Source organism: Corvus brachyrhynchos, unplaced genomic scaffold (genome assembly GCF_000691975.1).
Source record: "Corvus brachyrhynchos isolate BGI_N302 unplaced genomic scaffold, ASM69197v1 scaffold126, whole genome shotgun sequence".
NCBI classification, from domain to species: Eukaryota; Metazoa; Chordata; class Aves; order Passeriformes; family Corvidae; genus Corvus; species Corvus brachyrhynchos.
Genome location: NW_008239283.1, coordinates 6331997 through 6358822, shown reverse-complemented (window position 1 = coordinate 6358822; position 26826 = coordinate 6331997). Strand labels below are relative to the sequence as shown.

Genomic DNA, 26826 nt, shown 5'->3' with positions numbered 1-26826 from the left:
GGTAGAGGGGAGCCAGGGCAGTTTTTGGTTGTTTTTTTTTTTTTTTTTTTTTTTTGGGTGGGTTTTTGGGTTTTTTTTTGGGTTTTTTTGTTTTTCTCATTCTCGGTTGTGCTGCTCCGCCGAGCTCGGGGATCAGCGGGGTCACGCCAGAGGTAAAGGCAGCCCCCACGCCGGACGCTGCCGGGGTAGCACGGGCGCTGCTGTTCCTCGGCGCGGGTGGGGTGTGGGCAAAGGCTGTGCCTGCAGCGGGGCCGGTCCCGGTCCGTCGTGCCTCCCAGTGCCGACGGAGACGCTCCCCGCCCGCTCCCCGGCGCCTCTATCTGCGAGGACCTGCTGCCACTCGAGAAAACACCGCAGGGACCCAAGGAACGGCGGCAGTAACGGGCATTTTTATCTATCTCCTCTCCCTTTCTTTGATTGCCAGATGAAAGGGACACCCCACTTGTTACCCTGCCCCCGTCCACCGCAGGCTCCCCCCCGGCGGGGAGCGAGGCTCGGGGACCCTGTGGGGACATTGGGTCTCTCAGGAGTCCCCTCACGCCAGCAGACCTTTTAAGAAATAGGTGGTGGAGGAGTTGCACCTGCATGGCCTCGCCGGGCCCAGGAAAGGTCGGGGGAGAAGCTAAGCTTAAACCCCCAAATCTGGAGCAAATGGAGCCAATGAGGGCTGTGCTCTGGTGGGTGCCTTCAGTTATGAAAAGATTGAAGAAGGCATGGGAAATAATATTAACTTTAAGATCAGCCCCATTTTTTTTCTTCCAGACAACAATGTGTGCCTTATCTCCCTCTGAATAAATAAATCATAATTGCCCGACAGTTACCCGTCACAATAAACTTGACCAGATCTTCCAACAATTAGTTACGCGTTCTCTCCGCTCTGGTAAAAGTCTTGTTAAATGTGATGAATGTTAAAATAAGCTACCCTTGAACGTACTTTCCAAGATCTTTATTGGAAAAGTACAAGTATTTAAGCCTCTTAAGGAGACCGTAATGAAAGAGGGTGACTGGTAAAAGATAAGACTAGGGATAGCACTAGATATTCAGATACAAATGAAATACTGATTGGATCATGCCTTTTTAACGGGGTTTGATGTATTCCTGGTGCCACTTAAAAAAAAAAAAATAAAGCTGTACCCTTTTCCTTCAGGAGCCAAACACTGATTCCAGCGACAGTTTTGCTGCAGAGCACTGTCAGCTTGGCCCCTTCCACAGGCAGCTTCAGCTGCCTAGAATATTGCCTGGGAATATCACACCTCAGTTATTGCACTACTTTTCTCCAGCAGGGCTTCCACAGCAGTACCTGGACCCCAGCTGAGAAGGGGCTTTCCATTAGGCCAGGCTGGGGTGAGCTCACGCTGTCCATCAACCCTTAGGAGACAAGTCAGTGGTTTAGATGGAAGAGGGAGGCTTGCAAGATATGAGGCTTCCCTAGCAGAAAGTGAGTGGATAGTGTTTTGAAGCCTTCTGACTCCAGCTCCCCATTCATCAGATGCCCACAAGAGCCCCAGGCCAACTTTGTAATCAGGGACATCTGTGGAATCTGCCCCTAAGACACCGAACTGAAGGGCAAGAGCAGAGCAGCAGACTTGAGCACCTGCACACAAACAGCCCCAAGAGCTGGCCCCAGGTGTATCCTTCTGCCTAAGGAATCAGAGTAGACCTTGGCACATCTGAGGACCTTTAATTGGATTCGAAAAATGACCAATATATTTTTTTGTTGTTCCCAAGAAAGGTCTGATTTTTTGCTTGGGATCACCCCATTTGTGTGTTTCTAAGTTATTAACCTGGCTGTACCTGTGTGATGAGTCCTGGGCTGGAAATGCTGGTCCTCTTTGAGCAGTGAGGCTCCTCTCTGTAGGTGGTGTGAATCAAGGTCAGGCCCTGGACTGGGCAGAGGGATTTCTTTCTGTCCCTGTTGGTGCAGAGCAGGGCACTGAGAATTTCACCTGAGCCAGGCAAGGCTCCTAGGCCACCTACACACCAGGAGATCGCACAAGGAAATTCCTTGTGTGTTTTCCAGCTACACCCTTTTCACAGTGATGGATGTCTTGGTGCAGCCCAGGTCTGGACATTTATAGCACTGCGTGATCTCCATGCTACTGGAGGAGCTGGTGAGGCTCCATGACTGGAAAAGCAGGTAGGGAATTTCATGGTGGAGGTTCATAGCTTGGAGAAAGAAGGGATGTTAGAGTAGCAACCTAATGGTTTCACTTGCAGCCTTTAACTTCTATAGGTCTTTTTACATGGAGGGTCATATATTTAAAGTGGATTTCTGGATTAATGTAAGGTTGTTTGAGGCTCCTTCCCTTAAGTAAAAACACACGAAACCCTTGCTTTCTTGTGGAAATGAACATAAATATGGATCCATTTCTGTAGTGGTTTAACATGCCGCTGAATTTACCCCAGAATGTCTGTTTTAGGATGCATCATATAAATATATATATAATGAGTCACATTTTAGATACTGGCCATGTCCTCCATAGATAATAATATCAGTTTGAGGTTATTACAGGTTCTGTGATGTAGCTGTTTCATATTTGACTTTTTAAAATATGTTCCACTTACTTGTAGACCACACAAGCTCTGTGGAGGACACCTGGTATCTATTAGATTGTTTCAGTCCATGGAACAAAGCTAATCTGATATGACTAGGGAAGTTGGGAGTTTTGCCATTGATTTCAATGGCAGCAGGATGGGACTCAGAAGGCTGAACTGTAAAAACACAGTTCCATATGATTTTATTCACATCTAGCCTGTCAGGAATAAAACCCCATCAGCCAGAGGTCAGGGGAGCTGCACTGTGCTAAGTTGCATGCATGCAGGATTGCAAGCACAAACCATCTGCACGTGCAGATTTGCAGCTTTCACCTGAGGTTTAATTTAAAAATGAGCATCAGCTCAGCCTGAGCTACAATAGACTAATGGCCTGAATATTGTTGTAGATAGGATAGATCTTGGCAACAATAACAGGCACCTAGCACTGCCAGAAGAAAGTAGAGCATTCCTCTTTGCCTTGCATATTGCAGATTTCTGAACATCTAGGAGATGGTAAAGTTACAGTTCATAGTGCCAAGCACCTACTCCTCCCACCTGAGGACATTCCTGAGCGCTGATTCCAGTGGGATTGCTGAGCCCTTGTAAACTGGTTGTGCCGTGTAGTCGGTCACAAGTCAGCGACAAGCTCTAACTTCCCAGGGAGTTTAGTAGCAAAGATGAAAGATTTTCCCCCAAAAGAGTGAAACTCAGGGTGCTGTAGAGAGCTTCAGGATCCTGCAGATCATCTTTAATCCACAAACTCTTGACCGCTGCCCTGAAACTCCTGGGTGCTCCCCTTGCTGCTCCCCAAATCCATCACAGAATTGCTTTAAAGGCAGTGTCCTGAATGAAGAGCTGGTTTAAAGTGGTTTAGCCCTGCTGGTTTCACTGCGGTGGGACAAGGTGGGTGCAGACAGCACGGGTTCCCTTCCCTTGCACGCTGGCTTACACCAGCTCCAGATTAGTCCCTGCAGTGCTGATGCTGAGTGAAGAGAACACAGCACCCAGCTCATGCTTCTGCCTCTCAAGAAGGCTTATACCTCTGCTGTGGGTTTTTGTACTTGGATACGCATTGCTCAGTCAGTGGGTTCTACTACCCTGAGCCTGCAAAGCTTGAAAAGTTACTTGTAAGCTGTATTTAAAATTACTGCAGCTTGTCACACTCAAGCTCTTTTTGATATCCAATAAATTATTAAAAATGATTTGTGAGAACATGTAAATGATTGAGCATGAATGACATCACTATTGGTACTACTGCATATTAGGAGCACAATTCGGTTTGTGGTTTTGTTTATTTTTTAGGGACTCCTTTATTTTAGATTCTTCCTAAAATCATAATTATAGCAGTAGTGTCTCTGAGAATTGAACTTATCATTGTTTTATGTCTGGCAAAATCATCCTTGAAATCACTGGAAATTTTGTGTGTATGAAGCTAAAACTAAATCGGGGTTTCAAGATCTGTTTTGAAGCAATGCAAAAGAGTCTCAGGGTTTTTATTTAATTTGGATGGAGTGAACTTGAAGGGAGAGCTCAAGCACTAAAAATAAATATGGCTCTTTCCCCATTCTATATGCATAGAATGAAAGAAGACAGACTTGGAGACAACTTCATGAGACATCTGACCCAACCCTTTGCATCACACAGAGTAAAGGTTGCACTAATCCAGCCCTAAACTCCATTTTTATCTTATGCATCTCTACTGGTGCCTTAGTTATCTCAGTGGCAATTATTGTGTTTGCCAGGAAAGCTGTGATCAACTGTACCACTGTGATTATTTTTATGTTTCTCTTTCTGCAAAGATTCTTTCATTTAGAAGTCGTCACAGGAAAATGTTTGTGTGTTAAATGGATTTTCTAGTCAGATAGACTAAAAAAAATTAATATGGTGGTATAGGAATTCCAGTAGCTCTTTAATATTTAGTTAATAATAGAATTAACTTGGTTCTAATTTTTGTCAGTGGTAAAGCATGCATTGAATGGTAAATAATTTAGAATGATTTCCAGGTAAACTAAGACAAGTATTAGAACAGGCTTGTATATCAAATTTATTAGAAAACTTTCTTTTGAACTGTATTTTGGGTAAGAGAGTATAAAATTAATCCAATTTAAGTTTATGTAAGAGTGGCAAACTAATTAAAAATTCACAAAATAAATTGCCACAGAGTTACTGAAATTGTTACATGACTACTTTAAATAGTCCTGGAAGGATGGAAACTCTAAGGCCAGAGATCAGAGCTGCACCAGTTTTCAGCAGTCCACAGGTCCTGAGAGTACAAAGCCATCCCCAGAGCCAGCCCTAAATCAGAATAACTACAGCTCCTGCATTCCTGGCACACCACAACAAAAGACAATAAATGGAGTCAGGTTTTGTCCGGTCCAGTCAGCCCTCGCTACTGTGCTCAATGGTTTGCTTCACTCGAATGCAGGACTGGACTCAATATGTGCCTGCTTTTTTTTTTTCTTTATCCTGCCCCTCTGTCTAAACTAAGACAAGTATTAGAACAGGCTTGTATATCAAATTTATTAGAAAACTTTCTTTTGAACTGTATTTTGGGTAAGAGAGTATAAAATTAATCCAATTTAAGTTTATGTAAGAGTGGCAAACTAATTAAAAATTCACAAAATAAATTGCCACAGAGTTACTGAAATTGTTACATGACTACTTTAAATAGTCCTGGAAGGATGGAAACTCTAAGGCCAGAGATCAGAGCTGCACCAGTTTTCAGCAGTCCACAGGTCCTGAGAGTACAAAGCCATCCCCAGAGCCAGCCCTAAATCAGAATAACTACAGCTCCTGCATTCCTGGCACACCACAACAAAAGACAATAAATGGAGTCAGGTTTTGTCCGGTCCAGTCAGCCCTCGCTACTGTGCTCAATGGTTTGCTTCACTCGAATGCAGGACTGGACTCAATATGTGCCTGCTTTTTTTTTTTCTTTATCCTGCCCCTCTGTTCCCTCCTTTTCTTTCTAAATGTATGTAGAAACAAAAAGTCCCTCCACAGTTTTCAGGATCAGCCCCTCCCATATTGCATCTTACGGTGCCTCTTTGCTGTACTGCACATTCCCCACCATAAATACATCCCAAGCACATTAGGACTGGGGGGCTGCAGTATTTGTGAAAGGGACATTACAGGAGAAAAGTTCAAAACCTCAGGGCCTGATCCTGATCCCTTTGAACTTAACAGGAGCTGTTGCATGAGCTTCAGTGGGAGCAAGCTCGTGTGCTCTACGTGCAGAAGCATTAAACTTAAAAGCAAGCTGTTTAAAAGGCTGCATTGTTTCTTGCTTGTACTGATAGTTTCTCATGTAAAGTTCTATATATTCTTTCACAATAAATACATGAAACAGTTAATCCAATGTTACATTGTTTAGTAATATTTTACTTGCAAATGACCATCATTTCTTCTCTGCTCTGTTTGTTCTTCTGAATGTCTGTTTTATATTCTGGAAATAGGAGAGCTGTTCTTTTAATGCCCATTTCTTTCTGATGATAATCGTTCTTTCTGGCAAATGCTGTGACTTGCAGCTAGTCTATATTTTCAATCAGTAAATATTGAACCACAATGGCAGGGAAAGTCTGAGCTATGATACGGCTAAAACAAACAAATAGAAACTGGCCCACTTTTTTTTGGGTTATATTTCTATTATTTTCAGGGTAGATGTACCCTCCTCTAAGGTGGTTCTAAGCTACTACCTCGCCCTAGAGGGGATGTAAACCAGACTGTTTTTGGATAGTAGCTGCTGTGGGGAGGACAGGAGCCTCGTGGGTCAGTGGCTAATACCCTGCCTGCTCTCTGCCTGCCCTGTGGGGCAAATGGCAGGGTCCTGGGGGTGGCTCCATGAAGACATCAGGGTGATGGGCAAAGGGGTGATGCTGGGCATCACTCAGCGCTTCATGCTGGAGCATGGGGCTGGCACTGAGACTGGGGTTTTGCCATGAGTTTTTGGGGCTGAAGGGAAGGTAGTGCCCGAGGTCTGGGGCAAGGCAGACCTTGCTGCAGGCTCGGTGCTGTGGTAATCCCCTTCTCCTGGCGATGCCCAATCGCAAAGACAACCAGCGGGCCAAATCCCCGGCCCTTCCCGAAGCAAAATGCCATTGACTTTAATGAGCGTTTGCAGGCAGATTTCGGATAAGTCAATGTGGACTTTTGTCTGCGTGAGGACTGAAGGATTTGGCCTATGGTCTTTTACAGTATGAAGTTAATCAACATGCGGGAAATTCCCACACCCTGTAAAGGGCTCTATTGTACCTCTGCTCGACAGAAATCTCTGTTAAATCACTGGGTTCTCTGCTAAAAAGCTGCGGGTATGATATGAACCAAAGTAACTCCAAGTCAGTTAAGAGGATCTTCCCAGGAATGTATCAAAAAAAAGCTCCCACAAAAAAAGCAACCTGGATAATTCAATGGGAGCCAGTGGGGAAGTACCCGCTCCTGCCCTCATTAACATCAATGGGAGTTTCCCCATTGATGGAGCCCATTCAGTGGGAGAGGAACTGGGCTTTACAGTAGCACTTTAAATTACATTCAAAGGTCACTTAAATTATATGGTCACTTTAAAACCGCTCTCCAGAAACCTGAGTAATATTCAGTTATGCTGGGCACTTGCCTGAAAGTGTCAATTAGGATCTCTTTGGATACATTCACTTTTGAAAAAGCCAGTTGGCATCAGCAGCTTGTTGTAGGAGCTGCTGCAGTCTAAGGTGTTAAAATGAAGCATTTGTTTTTGAAATGACCTATAAAGCCTGTCAGCATTTGCAATCCAGCTTGAGAGCGGTTGTGCAAGGCAGACTGTTTGATGTCCGGGCGGATAGTTTGTGACCTTGGGCAGGATCCAAGTTTTTTGGGAAACTGAAATTATCACCGGACAGTATAGAAACACAAGCATTTGGCAACGTGAAGTATAGATAGAGATACCATCCTATAAAATTATCTATTCCTCCTCCAGTTACGTGGGATCCTGGAAATAATATTCTCTATTATGAATGAAAGGTGTCGAAGAATAGGCTGGAAAACATGAACACAACCAAATGGCTTACCTGCCAACACAGGCACAGCTTGCCCTCTAAGTTAGCTGTCCTTTCCTTGTCTGGCATAATATCTACAAGAAGCAATAAACAGTCTAAATAAAGCATTAATTCTCAGCCTTATCACTTACGGATCCATTATGCCTTCATACAATTTACTAATATTTATCTTGATGAATTAATGCTACTGAAAATTTAAAGGTGGTAAACATGCTGTCTGCTGAATTATTCTGTGCGCACTGGAGAAGTAGCTCATGGCGGAATTGAATTATTTAATGTTATTTTCCAGTATCATGTAGACGAAGTATAAGCTTCATTTTTGGATTATGATTTGTATTATGAAATGCTTATCAAGTGTTTTCCAAAGATTAGTTTAGTTTTAATTAAATAAACCTTTCTCAGGAGAAAGCTCCCAACTACTCCTCGTACCCAGAGGCTACTGTACTTGTTGTTTTTAATTATTTTTCACTGTTACCCAAACTGCTTTGGGTACTCCTGCCCAATTAAATCACAGACATGGGCTTCTTATACACAATATGTTTAATATTTAATTTTAATTAAATTAATTAAATTGTTTATTTAATTTTATGTGCATTATTGTGCATGAAGCAATGCAAAATTTATGATAGGAAGAATTTGTGGGAGCTTTCAAACAAGCTAATTACTGAGGTAAAAAGAGACTTCTTCTCTCTTCCTAGGGAATAGGCATTCGACCATAAGGAGATAACAGAAGTTGTTTGGATAAAATAATAGGTGGTTGTGCAGCACCAAGAATTATTTGTTTTACCATACTTTATCTTGTAACCATTACTTGATCATATTATAATAGATTTGACAAAAGCCTTCTCCCACAATTGTTGCAGGCAGGTAATCAAGTATTTATCAGGTTAAATAAACCTAAAGCTACGATATAAATGTGCTGGTAACATTAAAAATCAGCAACTCATGTGCCACAGATACACATTTTTCGTTACACCCTGAGTCTTTTTTCTTCCAACAGACCAATTTATCTTCTAGGTAATCTTTAAGAGAGCCTGCTGTTTATTAAAAAGAGTAGCAAATAGAAAAAATCTGTTTTTTACTAGTGCAGATTATTTGTTGTGATAGACTTTTTTTTCCTAATGAAGATTTCTTTCTCATCAGAAGAGGAGTAGCACGATATTTTTGCTGCTGTTCTAATCTGGTGGTGTATTGTTTTGAGAAGGTCACTGATGCTGGCTATAGACAGAAAACTGTTTTGCATGACCTTGATGCACTTTATTCCGGCAGGATGTTAATAAGCAAGAAAAACATAAAAATGCCTATTTGTAATGTTAGTTTTTATGGTCTGTATAAAGGTAGCTCACAAGCCTCTTTTGTACCCGTGCAGAGGCTGTGGGGACCCATCCAAAGCCCTCTGGATTCAGTGGGGTCTTTCTAGCAGTGCTGTCGAGGTTGGAACAGGCCTCGTGGGGCTGATTCCTTAACTCTGCAGGAGGCAAACCTATGCCTGTGCCACGGCTGCATTTGTCAGGGTACAGCTCCAGGGAAGAGAGAGCAGGATCAGGCCCCTGGGTTGCCACGGGATGGGAAAGGGTCCTGGAAATGCAAACCAGGCTCGTGGTGCGAGCAGCCCTGCCTGCTCTTGTAGTTGCTGTGCTGAGTGCAGCTGCGAGCACGATCATCCCGGCTGATGGGGATACAGGTTCTCACGGAAAAAAAATAAAGGGAAGTTTTTTGGCTTCTCCCCTGCGCTCTTCCTGCCCCATGGAAATGCAGAATGCATTTTGTGAACTCCAAATGTCTGCGAAGTCATGATGGGCATTTTCCTTTTCCTTGTTTACAGGTTAAAAGGGAGTTCATAGCGAAATAGAACATGCTGCTTCTCTAAGTATTGTGACAATTAAAACAAATATAAATAAATATATTCACAGGAATTATTCATATAATAATTAACAACTCCTCAGCCCCAAGAGCAGAACAGCTAAAAACAATTTTTCTTGAATGTTAGGGATATTCATAGAGCAATAGTTTTATTTCAGTAGATTAAATGGTATCATAAAAGTAGCTGATGATGCAGTAAATTAAAAATCAGACTGGGGTCGACTTTACAGCAGCTTTTTTTAGTCTAATACAATTACCCATTACTGGCTAAACATTAGTTTTAAATCAACAGCAGTTGTCACAAAGAATTTTCCCTTAAAATTATTACTGGAAGAATTTAAAATGAGAGCAATATTACCAGATACACAAGGCCTGAAGAGATCTTAATACTGAAGGAACACACATCATAAAGACTCATCTAGATATAATTTCTTCCCTGCAGTCTTTATCCTGCGCAGAGCCAGGCAGAGCGATGCCTACGCATAATACGCCTCCCTAATGTACAGGCATACACCGGGAGAGAAATCCACTTGAATTCACAGAGATTCAGCCTCACCTCGGACTGGTTAGACTTAAAGGAGAGCCATGAATAAGGAATGAGGCTGGGGCCAAGCCCTGTGCAGCAGCTCCGTGGCACTCGGGGCTCGCTGCCTGCCCGAGTGTTCGGTGCCACTTTGGATTTCCACACGCTCAAGTGTACACAGCGGCCTTAGGGAAGCGATAGCACCCAATTATTTCCAGCCCCTTCTTAAGATATTCTGTGCAGTATCGGAAAACTCCAAAGTTCAAAGCCTTTGCATGCTAATGGGAAGAGGGTTTATGCCATGAATAAAATGGGAAAGGGCCACATGATGCTGGAGCCTCTTGGTGGGGAGAGGGGGGAGATTCGAGGTGCCATGTGCAGGTCCCCGTGGCCAGCACCAACACAGCACTCAGATGGCCCCCATTCCCAGCTGCTGTGACAAGAATGGATGCAAAACAGGCATATTTTTTTGCCTGCTTTTCCTTCCCTTCTCAGGAAGACCTAAAAGAAGACTGGAGAAACAACAAGTGTGTCAAGCCAACGTGGCATATTTGGAGCAGGACATTTCCCAAGTATAAATAAATGCTTTTTACCAGCCACAAAGACACACAGATGCTCTACTCTGTGCTCCTGTGCTTGCAATAAGGCGGGGAGAAGCTCGGATATAAGGTTCATGATGTAAATCAGGGCAGGCAACTGCAAGGAAGAAGTAGCTATATGATTTACAGAGTAAATTACTGGCTTCAATAGATTTCATTATCTTCGCCAAACTGTTCTTTATATTTCAGTGTGTTTATATTTTATTCAGAGATCTTTTCAGGGCAGGAGGCTGAGCATGCCCACTGTCGCCATTTCCTGAGATGCGTGCAGGGTTCCAGGAGTTATTTATAAAGGCAAACTTTGACTTTTATAGGCAGGGCGAGATTATTTTCCCTAGCTAAATATATGTTTTAGTAAGTGTGCTAAAGGTACTTTAATATATGTGCCTGTTATCTGATGAGCTTACTGCAACAGCTGCTGTTTATCCATGACGGCATACTGCTCTAAGATTGATGGGTGGAGGACTCATAGGAGCCAGCTCCAGGGAGACCCTGCCCTGGCACCCCAGGCTTTCCCAGCTGGTGCCCCATACATGGCCAGCACGGCGAACACAAGCGTGTCAGTCTGTGGGCACCATCAGACCGTGCAGCTCTGCTGTGGCCATCCTCAACCAAAATGGAGCCGAGGCGGCTGTGGGGATCCTTTCTGGCTGATCCCAACATTATTGCTTTTTGCATGGAGTCCTAAAGGGAGCTGGTGATGGAGGGAGGTAGGGTTTGTACACAGCAAAGAGAAGATATATGCTATGAGTTTTCCCTAGAGTCAGAATTTGAGCAGAGACCACACAAGAAAGGAGGTGAGGCAAAGGAAGCGTGAGAGGGTGGAGGGTTTGATGGCTAAAATCTGAACTGGTGACTGTTTACTGCTGGGACAGCTCATCGCTTTGTGGTGGTCACTCTTGTGGGCTCAACTACTCCATGTGCTGATGCTGTGTTTCATTTCTTTTCAATCCAGCACTGGCCATTTTCCTTCCCTTTGTCCATGGCATCTGCTGCAGCGTGACCTAACTTCACCTGCACTTTCTACAGAAAAACCCTTTGTCTCTGGCAGTGCCCATTTCCACAGCCTCTCTTGCACCTACAACTTCACTCCCAGAGCCGTGGTCACTGAGGAGGTCATCTCCTGGTGCAGGAGCCATCTATAGGACAGGGTGAACTTCCAGGCCTGTACCCCGTTGCATGATGCCTCCTCTTCCCTTCCTTGTGCTCTGGGACCAGAGCCTCCCTGGTGACATGAGGATGAGGATGAAGGCAGACACCCTGGTGGTGGGGTGTCATGAGCCACGGGCAGTTATTTCCTGCCACTCCTTCTGAGGGTGAACATTTGTGTGACTTAGCATCTGAGTCAGGAGTGCAGGTCTTAAGGAGGGGGAATCTTGACCTGACAGAGCAAAACATCTCCAATGGTGCTGTTCAAAGCCATCAGAGGAGCCCCATCAGCTCCAGCATGGCCATCCCAAACTGCGTGGTCAAAGCTGTGTGTTGTACCACACACAGAGTCTATATTATTATTTAACAGAAGATAAATAAGAAAAGAGAAAATAGAAAAGAGAAATGTAGTGTTTGTATAGAAAAATCCATTTGATCACTGTATTTTTATGAAAACAAACTTTAAAACTGGTCTTAAAGCACTTCTGGACTTCAAAACACCATGAATTTAGAGTGGTACAAATCTCCCTTTCTAGCTCTGTATCTCTCTGTCCAGCAGGTAATCTTCATCACAGGCACTTCAGTGCATTTTGTAGCCTATTTATTATTACAGTTGTTTGATGAAGTAGAGCAATTTAATTATTCCCATTTTTCAGCAGTGGAGCTGAGGAATAGGAGAACTAAATGATTTGCTCAAAGTAGTACAAGAAATCTGTGGCAGAGAAAGGCTCTGCCCTGGGGCTTTCCTGCAAGACATTATTAAGACTCTACTTCAAAGATGGGACATTTTGATACATAAAAATCTGGCTACTGCTCTAGGATGGAGTTTTACCTTGGCTGCCTCACCTTCAGGCCAGCATGCTGTGTGGTGGTAGAGTGTAAATTTATTATTCTCAAGGAAAGGAAAAAATCGCTCGAAAAAGAAGTAGAGGCTGAGATTTGTTTAAAACTGAGGAAATTGATGGGAAGGAGTCAGAAGTTCCTGATGATTTTATTTCCTCCCTGTGCAAGCAGTGCATGTAAAATATATCATGTGAGTTTACTTACACATGTGTGCACGTTTGCCAGTGTGTGTGCGCTGCACACACACGTTGTGTTGCTCTTCATGTATTTGATCTATTTAACCTTTTTGGGCACGCTGTTTATATTCCCAGCAACAAATAAAATGTCGCCCCATAGGCAGAAGTGTTGCACACAGGGTTTGAGTCTAGAAGTAATTTTCTTTTGTTCACAGTGGAGTTATTAAGCTCTCGCAATACGGGTTTACAGCCGAAGCAGTGACAGACTTAATTTCGAGAGCAATGTGATTAGGGCAAGGCACAAGGTAGTGCTGTACCAGTGCTTACCTTTATTAGCTGCGACAGTGGCGTAAGTCCAGCCAGCTGAGGGAAAAAAACAAAACTAAGTCAAACAAACAAACCTCCTCCAGCAGCAGACAACTTTGGCCTTTGGAGGGGATGCGTGATGCCAAGCAAATTCCAAACTGGGGGAGACTCACACGTGCTTTTGCTAATATTTATTTTATGACACATTATAACTACTGTGTGTTACTGTTGCTATGAACCCTTGGGAAATAAAACTGGGAGCTGTGTTGTGGTGAAGCTAAGAGTCCACAACTTTATTAAACATGGAAGCCGATGTACACAGCACAGGCAGGAGCCAGCGGTGCCGGCCGAAGGCAGGCAGTGGTGTGGCCAGGAACTCTTCCCAGCACCTCCACATCCTCCTTGCAGGGCCAGGCTGTGCTGCTCCCACGGGTCCTGCTTTGCACCTGCTCGTGTCCACTGAAAACAGCTGAAATGTCACCGTGCCAATATTAGCTGCACGCAGGGAGCTGCACCCTGATCAGCTGGAGAGTGGAGATTACTCACAGATATTGCTCTGAGGAAAGCTGCAGAGGGAAAGGAAAATGAAAGAAAAACAGCATTCTCTATAAAAATTCGCTGGCAGCATTAATCATCTGCATGTTTGGTTCCCAGTTATTTGCCTGGCTCTTGCTCCAGGTTGTGTTTCTGCTTTGCTATCGGGAGGCTGCCAGGGCTGCTGATGTTGGTGTGCAGCTCCGCACAGACACCGGCACTGGTAAAGGGAGGGCAAACGCAAAACCCTCCTTTGAAATATCCTTCATTTTTTTTTATGAGATGGTAAAACCCAAATCTAATGAGTTTGTACAGTCTGAATACCAATCTCATTAAAATGCTCTTTTCCATTTCTTTTGGATCAAACCCTGCTGTAGTCCTTCCCTAAATATTAATCATTTGTCTGTTGGGACCATGTTCATTTTCCATTTTGTTCTTCTACCAGCATTTTTAGGGACTGAATAATTGCTCTCTGGAAACAATTATAAACTCGGTTAACTCTTCCCTTTCCCATCTTCTCTTCCAAACACACTACATTGTCCTGGTTTTAAGGGATATATGGATAGGATTCCTTATTCTTTCTTTGTCTGGGGATTGATGGCTTGTATGTAAAAAGAACAAAAAGAGGAAGGTAAATTAATACCTTTTTCAACTTTTCTGAAGTCAGTGGCTTTCTTTGTGAGTTTCTATGAGATAGTGGATCAAGAAATGTGAGGCAAAAGTAAACAGCATGCAAGGACTGAGTGGCTCCTTGGACTGGTGGGCTTGTGCTGATACTTGTTTCTAGGCAGGTATTTGAAGGGTATGTCACAAAATTCCATTTTGAATGAAATGCATGTCCAGAAGGAGAAAATGTAACCTTTATCCTCCTGTCTTTAATTTTTAGCTCTAATATAGACATATTTTACCACAGCTACAAGAGAACAGCAATATGAGGGGTGATTTGGTGGAAGAGGTCTTTGCCTGAGTGATACTAAGAATATCTTGCTAAAAGATAACAGGTTTTTCTTTTCTCTTCACTGTGGCAAAGGCACGTGGTATTTGTAAAAGTGTGCAGTTAAATGCCCAAAGTGAGGAAGTGTGTAGCAAAAAGCAGTCTGAGGTTTCTGGCTCTTCAGGGGTCAGACCTTAGAAGCCAAAACTCAGATCCAATAAAGGGAATTAGGAATTTCAATACTAATGAACTATTGTGGGACACAACAGTCAACTCCGGGGGTCCCGCTATCCTAGGGCATCAAAGGATGTTGTAAAGCTACTGCTTTAGTTTGTCGTCCCATTAGGAGAAGGATATCTTTGCACTGACAGAACTCTCTTTTGATATTTTGATTAAAATTTATGAAGTTCTGTAATCATCTCTTCTTGCCACTCATTGCCATTATGATCCCTAAATGCCCTCTTCTGTGATTTTCCCCTTCTCAAAGCTTTTTATGGTATTCAGATCATCTCTGTCTGACAAAGTGGGAGGACAGAACATTTGTGAAGGCACTCTAGCTCCTAATTGGAGTGATAGTAGCACAAAGGGCTCTGGAAACAATATGTTGTGCTTAGGAATGAGGCCAAGAAGGGCTGCCATGCCCTTCAGCAGAGTGTCAGCCAAGTCGTGAATAGCTCAAGGGTTGTGAGCAGTAAACAACCTGGCTCATCAAGGCTCTTCACAAACTGTGACAGTTGAGCTTCTCTTACTGTGGGGATTTTTCCAATTACTGTCCTGACAGGATCATTCAGCACCCCACTGGCTTTTACTTTCTTTCTGGAAGTGGAATAAGTTCTTGAAGGTCAAATGCAATCTTTGCTGCCATTTCAGACCATAGGTCCTACAGGAGGTCAGGCAATCCTTGGGACACTGAGAGTCCTCTGAGCTCTGTGCAGGTATCGTGCAGGACCCAACACTTGCCAGCAACTTACGATTTTCTTTGAAAGAAGCTGTTGTTACAGTCTTTCTAACCAACTTTTCCTTCCTCCTTGAAGAGCCTCAGCTTTAAGGAAGACTTTGAGAAGATTGTAGCAAAATAAGTGAATAGCTTTTGACTCTGCTTGGTTTCTCCGTGACACTGACAGGTTAGCCTGAACTTTAGCGGTGACAAAGAGCTGCTCTTGCATGCTGAACCCTTCTTCAGTCTACCTGGCATTTTTGGCCAGCAAGGCAGAAATCTGTTCTAAGATCTAAACACGCCTGGACATGCCACCCTCAGCTATCACCACAGTGAACGTAATCAGATCATGGCAGCAAAGTATGGTGCTGGACACACAGACACAGGTAGAAGGGGTGGAAGATGCACTTGTTGGTGTGGGTGGACCCAGGAGGGGTTGGCCACTTTTGCAGTTCATCTGAAGGCTTTTGCCTGGTCTTTTGTCTTACTTAGGTGGGACTATTTAGGGGACAGCAAAGAGGTTTTGGGCTTTTGAAGTATCCATCTATTTTTGTTACTTGTGCATGGCAAGAACCCTGCCATTCATCACACCTTGCCTTGATTGCCTATGTATTTGTCCCCTTAAACACAGACTTTTTACGAGGATCAATCTATTTATCTCTCCAGGGTTTGTGAAGAGCCTGTGATGTGCTGGCCTAGCTGAATGCACTTCATGCAGAAAGTACTGCACTGGCTTTTGGTGGTGCAATTTGAAAAGCTGAAGTTTGGTAATGTGTGGTCTTCAGCTACATAAGAGACCTGGTCTTTAGTCTGGTAGCTGAGGAAACCTGAAAGATTTGGTCAAACTGCTTTAACGAGTTACAATTGGGTAACAGGACCCTCTTTACCAGAAAATGTTGGCATGGGAGTTAATATTCCCCAAGATCTCGCAATATTTGCCTTCAGTTGTCTGAAGTCTCCCAAATCTACCAGAGTGACAGGGGTGGTCTGGGCATGGCCTGAGGACCTGGGGGACAAGGGGAAGGACAATTCACCTTTGCAGAAGGCAGCACTGTGAAACCCTTGAGGAGGAACTGGTAGAGAGTTACAGATATCAGCAGGTATAGTCCTGAGCCTGTCTTGTTACGGCAGAAACATTTTCAAAATCATCTTTTCAGTTCAGGCTTCAAACCTGTTAACTGTAGCTGTCTATCTAATAGACTTTGTAATGACTTCTGCATTTATGTGTTGGACTTATGGAGCATTATCTCTGATGGTATGTGTCTCCAGAGCTGCTGAGACAGGGGTGGCTCCCTTTTACTTGCTCTGCATCATTTAATTGCATCACTTCCTGTTGTTATTTTCTCTTCATCTTCATAAACAGTGGCTTTTACTTTAGTCACACATTTCAATCCCTTTCCACCATTTTTCCTGGAAGAATCAACTGTCATCTCTTGAAACTCTCTAAATTCAGTGTATCTGATCTAGCACAGCCTGAATGCTCCTGCATGTGGGAAACCAGGGCCAACAGTACCAGTTCTCATATTCAAAAAAAGTTCCTTTTACATCACATCAATTTATTATTAAAGAGAAATTAAACTTGTCATTCTTATTTACAATTTTTTTTCAGACCCCTTTAGATTTTTTGTTTGCATAAATGGAATGATTTCATGGCTGTGAAACAAAACAATGGGTAGTGTTGATGCCATATATTATGAAATAGGTCTTCATGGAACATGTTTTGGGAGAATTTCAATGTCTGTACCCATGCAGACTTTAGCTTCTCTGCAAGACTTAGAAGATCCCAAATGTTGGTTGTGCACACATAATAACTTATTCATAACTTCTTTACGTGCCACTCTTCTTCCTCATAAATATACTAATAAAACTCATTATAGAAATCAAAACTAGCTAATACAATATATCTGATGGACAGCTGTCTCTGGATGTGTGAATTACATGAAGCAAGATGGTCTTATTATGCCAGGATATCGCTGCTCTGAATAAATTTCTGTTACTGGAGTGTAATCTTTTGACTCAGGCCAGATGATAGGAACTTGACCAAGTAAGTCCCTTACAGTATTACTACTGAGCTGTGCTTTCACTTGTAGAATTACAATTAGATAAGTGGTGCTGGAAGTTGTGTCTTTGAGTAACAGTGGCCTGAGCGAGGTGGAAACTTGGGGGGGAACAAGAAGCATTCATCATCTGGACTGGTCTTACCACTCCAGCCTGCTTTCAGGCTATAACTTAATGCCATAGGCTGATTTAGATGTAGCACTTGTCAGCCAAGAATAAGACTATAAGACACAGACATTCGAGGACTTGACCCATACTTTATTGTGAATACGTGATTGAACTCTGAGCTGACAGACAGAAGGAGACAGCCACTAGTGTGAGAAAGAGAATTTGTTCTGCCATGTAAGATTTCAAAATATCTTAGATCTGTATTTTAAGATTACGTTGCTTTTAGCAAATTTCTCAATAGTATTTGATAAGCTGAGTGATTTTTTTAAACTGTTTTTTATTACCACCTTTTCTTCTGTACTTTGCTAATAAAAATGGCAGCATCTATTTTTGAGACACCACTTGGGACACTCTTTATTTCAAGGGATTTCTCTCCTCACATCTCCAGTATTCACATGAATGAGAATAAACGGATACTGAATGTTGAAGCCACAAACCTTTAATGGATCCCTTTGCTCTAAGTTTAAGATAAGTCAAGGCATTTACATGACAGCAATGAAATTTTGGGTTTTGGGTTAGTCTGAGCTGCAAAGGCAAGGACTAAAAAGGGCAAACAAAAAAACTGCAAAGACAGTATGCATGCATACTGTCATTTCTCTCTCTGAAGGTGTTCTGACCCTTCTCCAAAAAGCTGAGCTACCACTGATCAGTGCTGACATGAGAGACCTGGAAAAAAAGTTTGTGTCCTCAAGAAATGTAGGGAACATTTACCAATAGGAAACTTTCTTTGAAGAGAGGGAGTTTCCTTTTTTGCTATGCCTGGTCTATCAGAGAAGGTGTAGCACATCATGTCAGTTAGTTCTATTCTCCTCCTGATCTTCTACAGATGATAAAGCAATGGAGAATCACAGCTATTACAGGACAGAACAAGAGTAAATGAGCATGTGATGTCTCTCCCATTCCTACCCTGGGAGGTTGTTTTGTGTATTAGGCAGAATCAAGAATATCCAAAGGACTCATGAAATAACCAGAAAGTAAAACAAAACAGTGGAAGAAAAATCATGTTTGATTTTAGGGTGCCTTAAAATAAAAAGAAAACAACGATCCAATCCTTACTACACAAAGATGAATAATCAGTTTTATATTTAGAGATAATGAAGGCATCATATGTGCAGTGAGAAGCCTGTCCCTGTATTTATTATATGTAAGTTTTGATTTAAGCTACTTCTGCTTCACAAATGTACTTAATATCAACAAGAGTACTATTTACACTGATTTTTTAATTAAAGGAATGTAGTCATCTTTTATACTTACAGTTTGCCTGCAAGCAGATTTTTTCCCCTTCAAATTCATTCTGTCAAAATGGTTAGACAAATTGTTTCTGGAAACGTATTTGAATTATGGATGATTTGCGCGTCGTCCATAGCAAGATATTGGCTGTAGCTAAAAGTTATGGATACACCTAAGCTTCTGAACTCCTTCTGTTATCAAAGGTTAGAAATGTGTGCTTCAGAAAGGTGCTTCATCCTCTGAGGATGAGGAAGACTTGAATTCCTTTGGTTGTACCTTTCTTTTTCTGTTATCTATGGAAAAATTCCTGCAGACCTGGAGCCTAAAATTTTGCTGGTTAAAGATATCTGAGATATTTTGTGACTAGTCATGTTAATTCAGATACAATTTTTGGTCCTCAACAAGCTGATGTAGTATTTATGGACTGCGCTGCTTCTGTCCCAGCCAAATTTCAACTCTTGACTGAATTGTTTTCAACTTTAGGGCAAACTTCACTGTTTGTGAGCATTTGTATGGAGGCATCCTAAGTATGGAAACATCCTAGGAAGCCTGGGTTGTGGAAAGGAGAGATAATAAATAAAAGAACCTCTGGACTGGTTTCTAGTTTGGTGCTAGGTTTGTGAATAATCTTGTAGAATTCAGCAATTCAGAGGAAATACGATGTTGACATTGAAGGACAGCAGTGCTATACACTGTTGCAGTGCGGGTCTTGTGACAAGAAATTACAAAAGGGAAAAGAAAAATTAAAGGAAATCTCAGAAATCTCTCTGATGCTGGAAACATTAATTGATACTTAACAAGCATAATATTTTCTCTAAGGAAAAAAAAGAAGGAAAAAGAATCTAAGTTGTTGTGATTGGTGAAATGCTGCTCAGAGCTCAGGGGAATGAAATGGGGACAATTCCTCAGCCTGGGGTGGCAGCCAGGTGTTCCTCACATCCTCTGGAGCACCCCACCCCTACAAGGCTCCTGCTCCCATGCCAGGGATTTCATCCACAGCACGAAGGGTGAGGAAATGGGCTGACGGCTGTGATACCTCAGGACATCTTTACCAGCATCCTTGTTTGTGAAGAGGATGTATCTGAGCCACAATGTAAAGCACAGAAAAAGAGAAAGTGTTTTACATGCTTTTAAACACAGGGGCTACTGATACTGTCACTGCCTGGGTTTGCCTACAAACAACGCATCCAGCTGAGTAATTTATTCTCAGTGTGTAATCTTTGACGGCTGGAGAGCAGAAAAGCTGTTCAGTACATTTGGAAATGACTGCAGCTACAAGGTGAGAGAGCAGTATTTAATATCTGTTTTGAAACCAATGTTGGAGGCACCTGATAAACTGCCAGAAGATGGGGTTTGTAACACACAGAAAGCTAAAATTTGAAGAACTAACAAACACTGAAGCCACTTATAGGGGGATATAAAATGCTGTGAAGTCTGGACTCAATTTATTTTGTCCTTATAAAATGCAGTTGTCTGAGTTGTTTAAATCTCGTGGGTCAGCAAGTGAAGACTGAAAATTTCACAAGAGTGGGAATTTTTGAGTGGATCCTTCTTCAAAGGTATTGCAGAACATGGGGTACCTGTGCTCTGGTTCAGTCCACCATGAGAAGGAGCATGAAAGACCAAAGGAGCAATGATAATGGCAAAAAAGAAACCACACTTTTTTAAGCCTCAGAGCTATCTGTGTCTGGTTGTGGTTGAAGCCTTTGTTGGTGTTGCCAAGACTCCTCTTATTCACTATCTCACTTTGGAAACAGGGAGAGAAAGGCTTAAAATGATAACTTTTAAAAAGGGCATCAACACACTGCAGTATTTTGTTACTGATGCCCAAATTTTTGTGTCTCGTCAGTAAAATGCATCAGGGCCTGCAGGAGAAGGACCCCTGTAGGTTTTCAATCTCCCTTTGTCCCAAGGCTATGTGCTGTGGCCAGGTGGGTGCTATGAGGGCTGAGGGTGGCCCAGAATGATCCAGTGCAGCAATCTCATCTCCACAGGTGTTCCCAGGAGCCATGCAGCCACCTGCGGGCCAGAACTTGGTGGTTTTTACAAGGGACGGTCTTCAGCAGCAGAAAGAAAAGGCTCAGAGAGGAAGTTTGTTATCAAACTAGAGCTTGAGCTTGACCCTAATCTCTGGAGTAGAAGGGGCCACCCAACAATGGGCAGAGGCTACAGGAAACCAAAAGACGAGGGTAGGTATAAGATTATAATATTATAATTAATGTGTGGCAACAAATAGAGCTTTTTCTCAGCTATCAGTTGTATTGCTCCAAGGAGTAATGAAGGAAAGGGTTTAAGAGCATTGTTTTATTGTTGATAGGAAAGACCTGGATGTACAGATAAGTATTTATAAGTCAAAGGCAATAATTTTATTGTAGTGGAAACAAGAAGTGAGACTTTTACTGCTGCACCACAGTCCAGGCTATAGTCAACCGCCTTGGGAAGGATCTTTATGGTGCTAATACAATCTTGGCAACCACTGTCCATGTGAAATCAGCTGTACAGCAGCATGTTGCATCTTCAGCCTGGTTTTGCTGACGTCCAAAAAGAGGGGCAGAACTTCTCTGGATGAGGTGTCATCTATCCCCATAACCAGGGACTATCCCTGTCCAGAGCACCCACGTTAAACCAGTCCTACCAACCCCTTCACCCACATGCCAGTCCCTGCCATGCTGCCATTGGTGTCTATAGGAGACTATTCATGAAATTCACCATGCATTCAAGCACTTGTAACATCCTTTATTAATATGAACAGCTGCAAAATTCAGACGGAAGAAGCAAATGAGTGATGGGAAAGAGGAAAAAGGAAATTACGATAGCAAGCAGACAGCTGTGAAGACTAGCAATGTGCCCAGCTGATGGAACTGCAACCAGAATTTTCAAAGTGTGTTATAAGAGATAAATAAACTGATAAATAAAATCGATCTCAAAAGGCCACATGGGAAAGATGTACAGTCTTGATTACCTAATTACAGAAGGGATATTGCAGAAATGGAAATAGTACAACAAAGTCCCATAATGACTTGGAGACTGGAGACTCCAAAATGCTTAGTGAAACTAGGTCTGTATCCCTCGCAAAGAGAAAAGATTAAGAGGGGACCTGGCGGAGCTGCGAAGGGCTCTGGGGGGAACCGCAGGGAGCAGTGCTGCAGTTATTAGAGTTAATGTCAAATATGAGGACGAGGGACACGGCTCCAGCGAGGTCTTGCACTGTACAAATGTAATACATTTTTTTTTTCCAGAGGGTATATATTATAAGCTACCAGATGCTGCTCTAGAAGCAACCGATCTGACCAGATTTCAAATAGAGCAAGAAGCATATGGAGAGAGAGGGGGAGAAAAACAGTATATTATGGAGAACAACTGTTAACTGGAGGAAAGGATAGGCCTAGCTGGGCTTCCTGGCCTCCTGCCATCTTAAGATTTTCTTATGTCCCTGTGTAATCTTCTGACTTTTGATTTAGATGTTTCCTAAAAATGTGGCCCAGTGGTTGGTACATACTAGGCATTAGCCCAAGAAAAGAAGGAAAAAAAAAATGCACTGTATCTCATTAAAGAATTTTTAAAGGGAGACTTTGAGGCGCCATTTGCTTCTTGTTACTCATCTTTGCAAATGTCTCTTGTCTTCCCAGGCTCTGCCCTGATGTGTTAGCATTAGCTGCCTGTGGATTTCTGAGCCGCGCTGAAACGGGGACTCAGAGCGGCCAACCTAAGTTGGTCAAGCAGAGATGGCAGCGTGAAGCAAAGGAGGAAGACAAAAATAAGATCAAGTGAAGTGTATGATACAAGATCTTCGTGTGCACATAAACAGTATCAGGTGAAAAAATGTCTGGTAATGGCTTTTCAGGCTGCTGTTGGGAATAAGGTTCGTGCCTATACTTGAAATATTTACGGTTCAATTAACAGCATTTGTTTCCATAAAATATTTTAAAAGATAATAGTATTTATCTTTAATTATTTTTCATTTTCTTCGACAAAAGATTCCAATATAGATATTGCTGTAGGCACAGGGGGCACTGAACACCAAGAAGTGGATTCTGTAAACAATTTTTCTCAAAGCACTACAAAGTTTAAATATTAATTTGTCCATAATTGGTAGAGAAGCAATTAAAAATGCTACAAAGCTGACTTTCTCCCTCCTTTACTTTCCCCTCCCTTTTCATTTAACCACAGTATAGAAAGTAGATGTAAAACAATAGGACCCTGAGCTGTACGGCATTCTAAGCCTAGCTTGCCTTAAAGCTACAATATGGATTTAATTTATATGCAAATGTAAGCAATAAAAAGCCAGACACTGTAGAAATTATAGTATTTTTCATAGATGCTTCAGCACCAGCACACAAGCCAGCAGTGATTTCAAACAAGGAGCTAATTATTACTGGTCACTAAGCTACCTTTTTCTTTTAATATCTCTCTTTCTTTCTTCAACTCCCCCCCTGTTTTTTTAACAATGAGTAAATTATTTTCTTGAGCGAGGGGGGTGGGGGGAGAGAGAGAGAGAGAGAGAGAGAAAGAAACTCGAATATTGGGGGTGAGTGAATGAAAACAGCCAGAAATATCTCCTGTGAGATTCAACATCAGGATAATTTCACAGTCTCGCTTTTTGACTGCTGTGTCCTGAAGCTGACCAGCACCATGCAAGGCTGATCAAAGGCCATCGGAAACATCAAGTAAGCCTAAATGGGGCTAAAGTATGCTAATAGAGAAGCTAAATGTACTTTAATCCTGTTATAATACAAGGTAACTTAGAGGCAGTGAAGGGCCTTGTTGCTTTTCCCTACTGGGTCCAGGACCCCTGCAAATCTTGAATAGAAGTTGCTTCCTATTCTTCGGCGGCCGGGGTATGGCTTTCTCAGATGCACACACAGTCCCCTCCTCCTCCGTTTACTAAGTGTCAACAGTCGGCTGAGCAAGACTTCTCCGCTCCTTAGATCAGCACCCTGTGACCTTCCACATTTAAGCACAGACCATTAAGCTAAGCTTTCCAGCTGTTGCCTGAATTATGAGGGACTTTTTTTTTTTTTTCAGGGGAGGGCAGAGCTTAGAGGAACACTAGGCAACAGTCTTATATTATGGACCCACTGCCACCCAACTTGCTATGCAGAGCAATGTGCTTTCTGCAGGGCTGCGGCAGACGGGTGACGTTCGCTGAAAACAGGGGGTTGCTTTGAAGTGATTCAGGCTCTGGGTTGTCCAGCTTCGGCATCATTGTGCTCGCTCAGGGAAACGTAATCTAATTTTGGGAAGAGGAGGAAACAAAGTAAACGTGGTTGAGCTGCGCTGCACTGTACACACCGTCTGGGACAGCACCCCCAGGAATATCCGTGCTCCCCAGGCAACTTTCTTCTTCATTTTCTTTCTTCTGTTTTAGACACCAGTTTCGGTGCATCCTACCCAGGAGACAAAAAAAACGGTGGTAGTCCTGCCTGTGAAATGATATGCTTTGGTGGATGCCCCAAATTAACTACTGCTTACAAACCCTAGATTAAAAAAGAAGACTGATGTAATTTTCAAGCCAGCCAACTGCCTCAGTGACTGTATCAGAAGATTAAAAACAAAGGTTTCATTGAAGCACTACCACCCTCTGTGCAGCTGAAAGTCTCATGGCTGAGGCAAATGCTCCTAAATATCTTTCTGTTAAGTACAAATTACATACTGGATATATTAAGTTGTAATGGTGCATTTTTAAAGAGTCACTTTTCTTGTGTGAGAGCATCAGTAAAGACTCAAAAAATGCTGACCGTATGGCACATGGAAACAAAAAGGAATCTGCCTTCTACAAAAAATATTTTGTTCGTATCAAATCCCCTTTTTCCTCCATCTCTCCCCATCCCCCAACTAAGCCTGGAGTTTCAAATGCCAGAACCAGTATGTACAGTAAGTCCTTTTGAAATCCATGGCAGAGAAATAGTATCCTGGCCTAGCAAACTATCTGCACTTACATTCCTAAGCCTTACCCCTCTGTGTTAGTGTTGATAGGAGTCCTTCAGATCAGCTGAAATGTAACTGAATAAAGATGCTCCAGAAAATATCTTTTTAATGTGGAATTATCTTTCATTTACATAGCCAACATCCCTTAACTCGGCACATGTTCTATAATGCTTCATGCAATAGAAACATTCATATAAAACTTAATGGTTATCATTCACTCTGCTCCCAAATGATCAATACAATGCTAAGTTAATACACAACGTGCAAAGGAGTCTGCCAGTGTGCACAAACTTGCATTACTGTGTGGTATGTAGGTAAATCACGACTGTGGGAGCAGAGGAAGAGAGCAGTGCCCCACTTGGGGCAAGGACAGTGGCACCAGCGCTGTCCCTGTCACCGGCTCTGCTCCCAGCCGTCCTCGGAATGTCGTGTGTCACACGTGCAAACATCCATGTGCACGGATACACATGCACTGCAACAGCAGATAAAAAATGGACCGAGCAGAAAAACACAAATAAAAACCCATCTGTAACCTCCTCTCTTTGCATTATCAGTGAAGGAAAGAAATCACTTGTGAGTGATTTCTCTACAGAAATCACTTGCTACTACTAAATCAGACAGAAGTAGCATAGATGGGAACTGTCGATAAAAGTTAAGCTAACAGAGAGGTGCACTTTAACCAGACACCTTCACGTTGATCTTGTACAAGTGGTTTATTCCAGCAAACAAATTGTGTAGGATTTGAGAGAATATAGTCAGGCAGTACAGAGTTAATATTAGCAAAATGATTTTGGCAGGGACAGGCTTAGTGCTGCTGAAATATTTGAATTCTAATCTGCTCCTATTTACCACCTCTGGGAATAAGGTTCTCATTTTTAGGTGTTTGTCTACCTATCTATTCACCATCCAACAGTTATATTGTTTGTCTGTCCTTCCCTTACAAGATTAACTGAATTGCAGTTGTGTTTTAATTATCAACAAATTTTGAAATGAAAAGCATTTGTAAGACTCTCTTCAGTTCAGCTGTAATTTTCTGGATTTGTTTTTAATTAACAGAGGTCCTTCCTGACAGGTATGAAGCTTGATGGAAATATTTTTGTTCTTATAAACACCCATACACTGTTTTTGCTGCACGATATCTTTCCAAGTCTATTTCTCCATCACTCTTTTAAAAATAAAAACTTAAAAAAATTAAATAATCAACTGAAAGTGGGCAGTTTCAGTCCACAAGAGCTCCAGCAACAGCCTTTGAAATTGCTAGAAGGTTACTAGCTCAGAAATACTGAATGAAAAGATGTAAGATATTTCCCCCCTAAATTTCAATCTAAATGTAGGTGTTAATTCTTTTTTTCAGGTGTTCATAATTTATAAGATAATGGCCGTTTGTGGTCATACATGATTACTCAAATACATTTATGCTTAAGTTAAAACATTTTTATTTATTATTTTTATCTATTTAACTCCTAGAATATCAGAATATCTATTTCCACCACAAGAAAAAACGATAGCATGAATACAAAGGAGCCACAAAAACCAGACCAACATGAGCTAAATGTTAACAGCAATGGTGAATTGACATGCATAGTTTGTTTTGCTCTTTTGTGTTTTTTGTAATCCTTTGCATCATCTATATTTATCATCAAAATGTCTGTTTCTTCATCAAGCATTTATAATTTTGTCAAGACAGATGGTTAACATTTCCTGTAGTTATTTTCAGACCTGGCAGCTAATGTCGCTTTCCCATATAGAGAATTATCAGAGGCTCTGGCAAGGGCAAAAGCCACTGGAAGTGTAGGTCTGTGGCAGCAGGAGAGGCTATGAACACGACTGAGTGACTGGAACTGTTAGAGCACGTAGCAAAGCTAGCAATATCACTCAATCATTAGTTGTCTGTAAAATCATCTTCACTTTATTAACAGAAATGGGGTAGGTGCCCTCACAGTCTAATCTACAGGTAACACATACACACCAAGCACACTCTGTGTGGAAGATGTAGTACTTACTGACTGCTAAGTT

At 42.2% G+C, this 26826-nt stretch overlaps 1 long non-coding RNA gene across 1 annotated transcript in view; it reads left to right on the top strand.

The window, feature by feature from the left end:
• Nucleotides 1–20874: 20874 nt before the first annotated feature.
• The window catches only part of LOC108448133, a 19376-nt gene continuing 13424 nt past the window's right edge, over nt 20875–26826 (top strand). The window contains exons 1-2 of the long non-coding RNA XR_001863913.1: nt 20875–21071; nt 22512–22744. This is a non-coding gene — a long non-coding RNA (uncharacterized LOC108448133). The remainder of the gene's footprint in view (nt 21072–22511; nt 22745–26826) is intronic.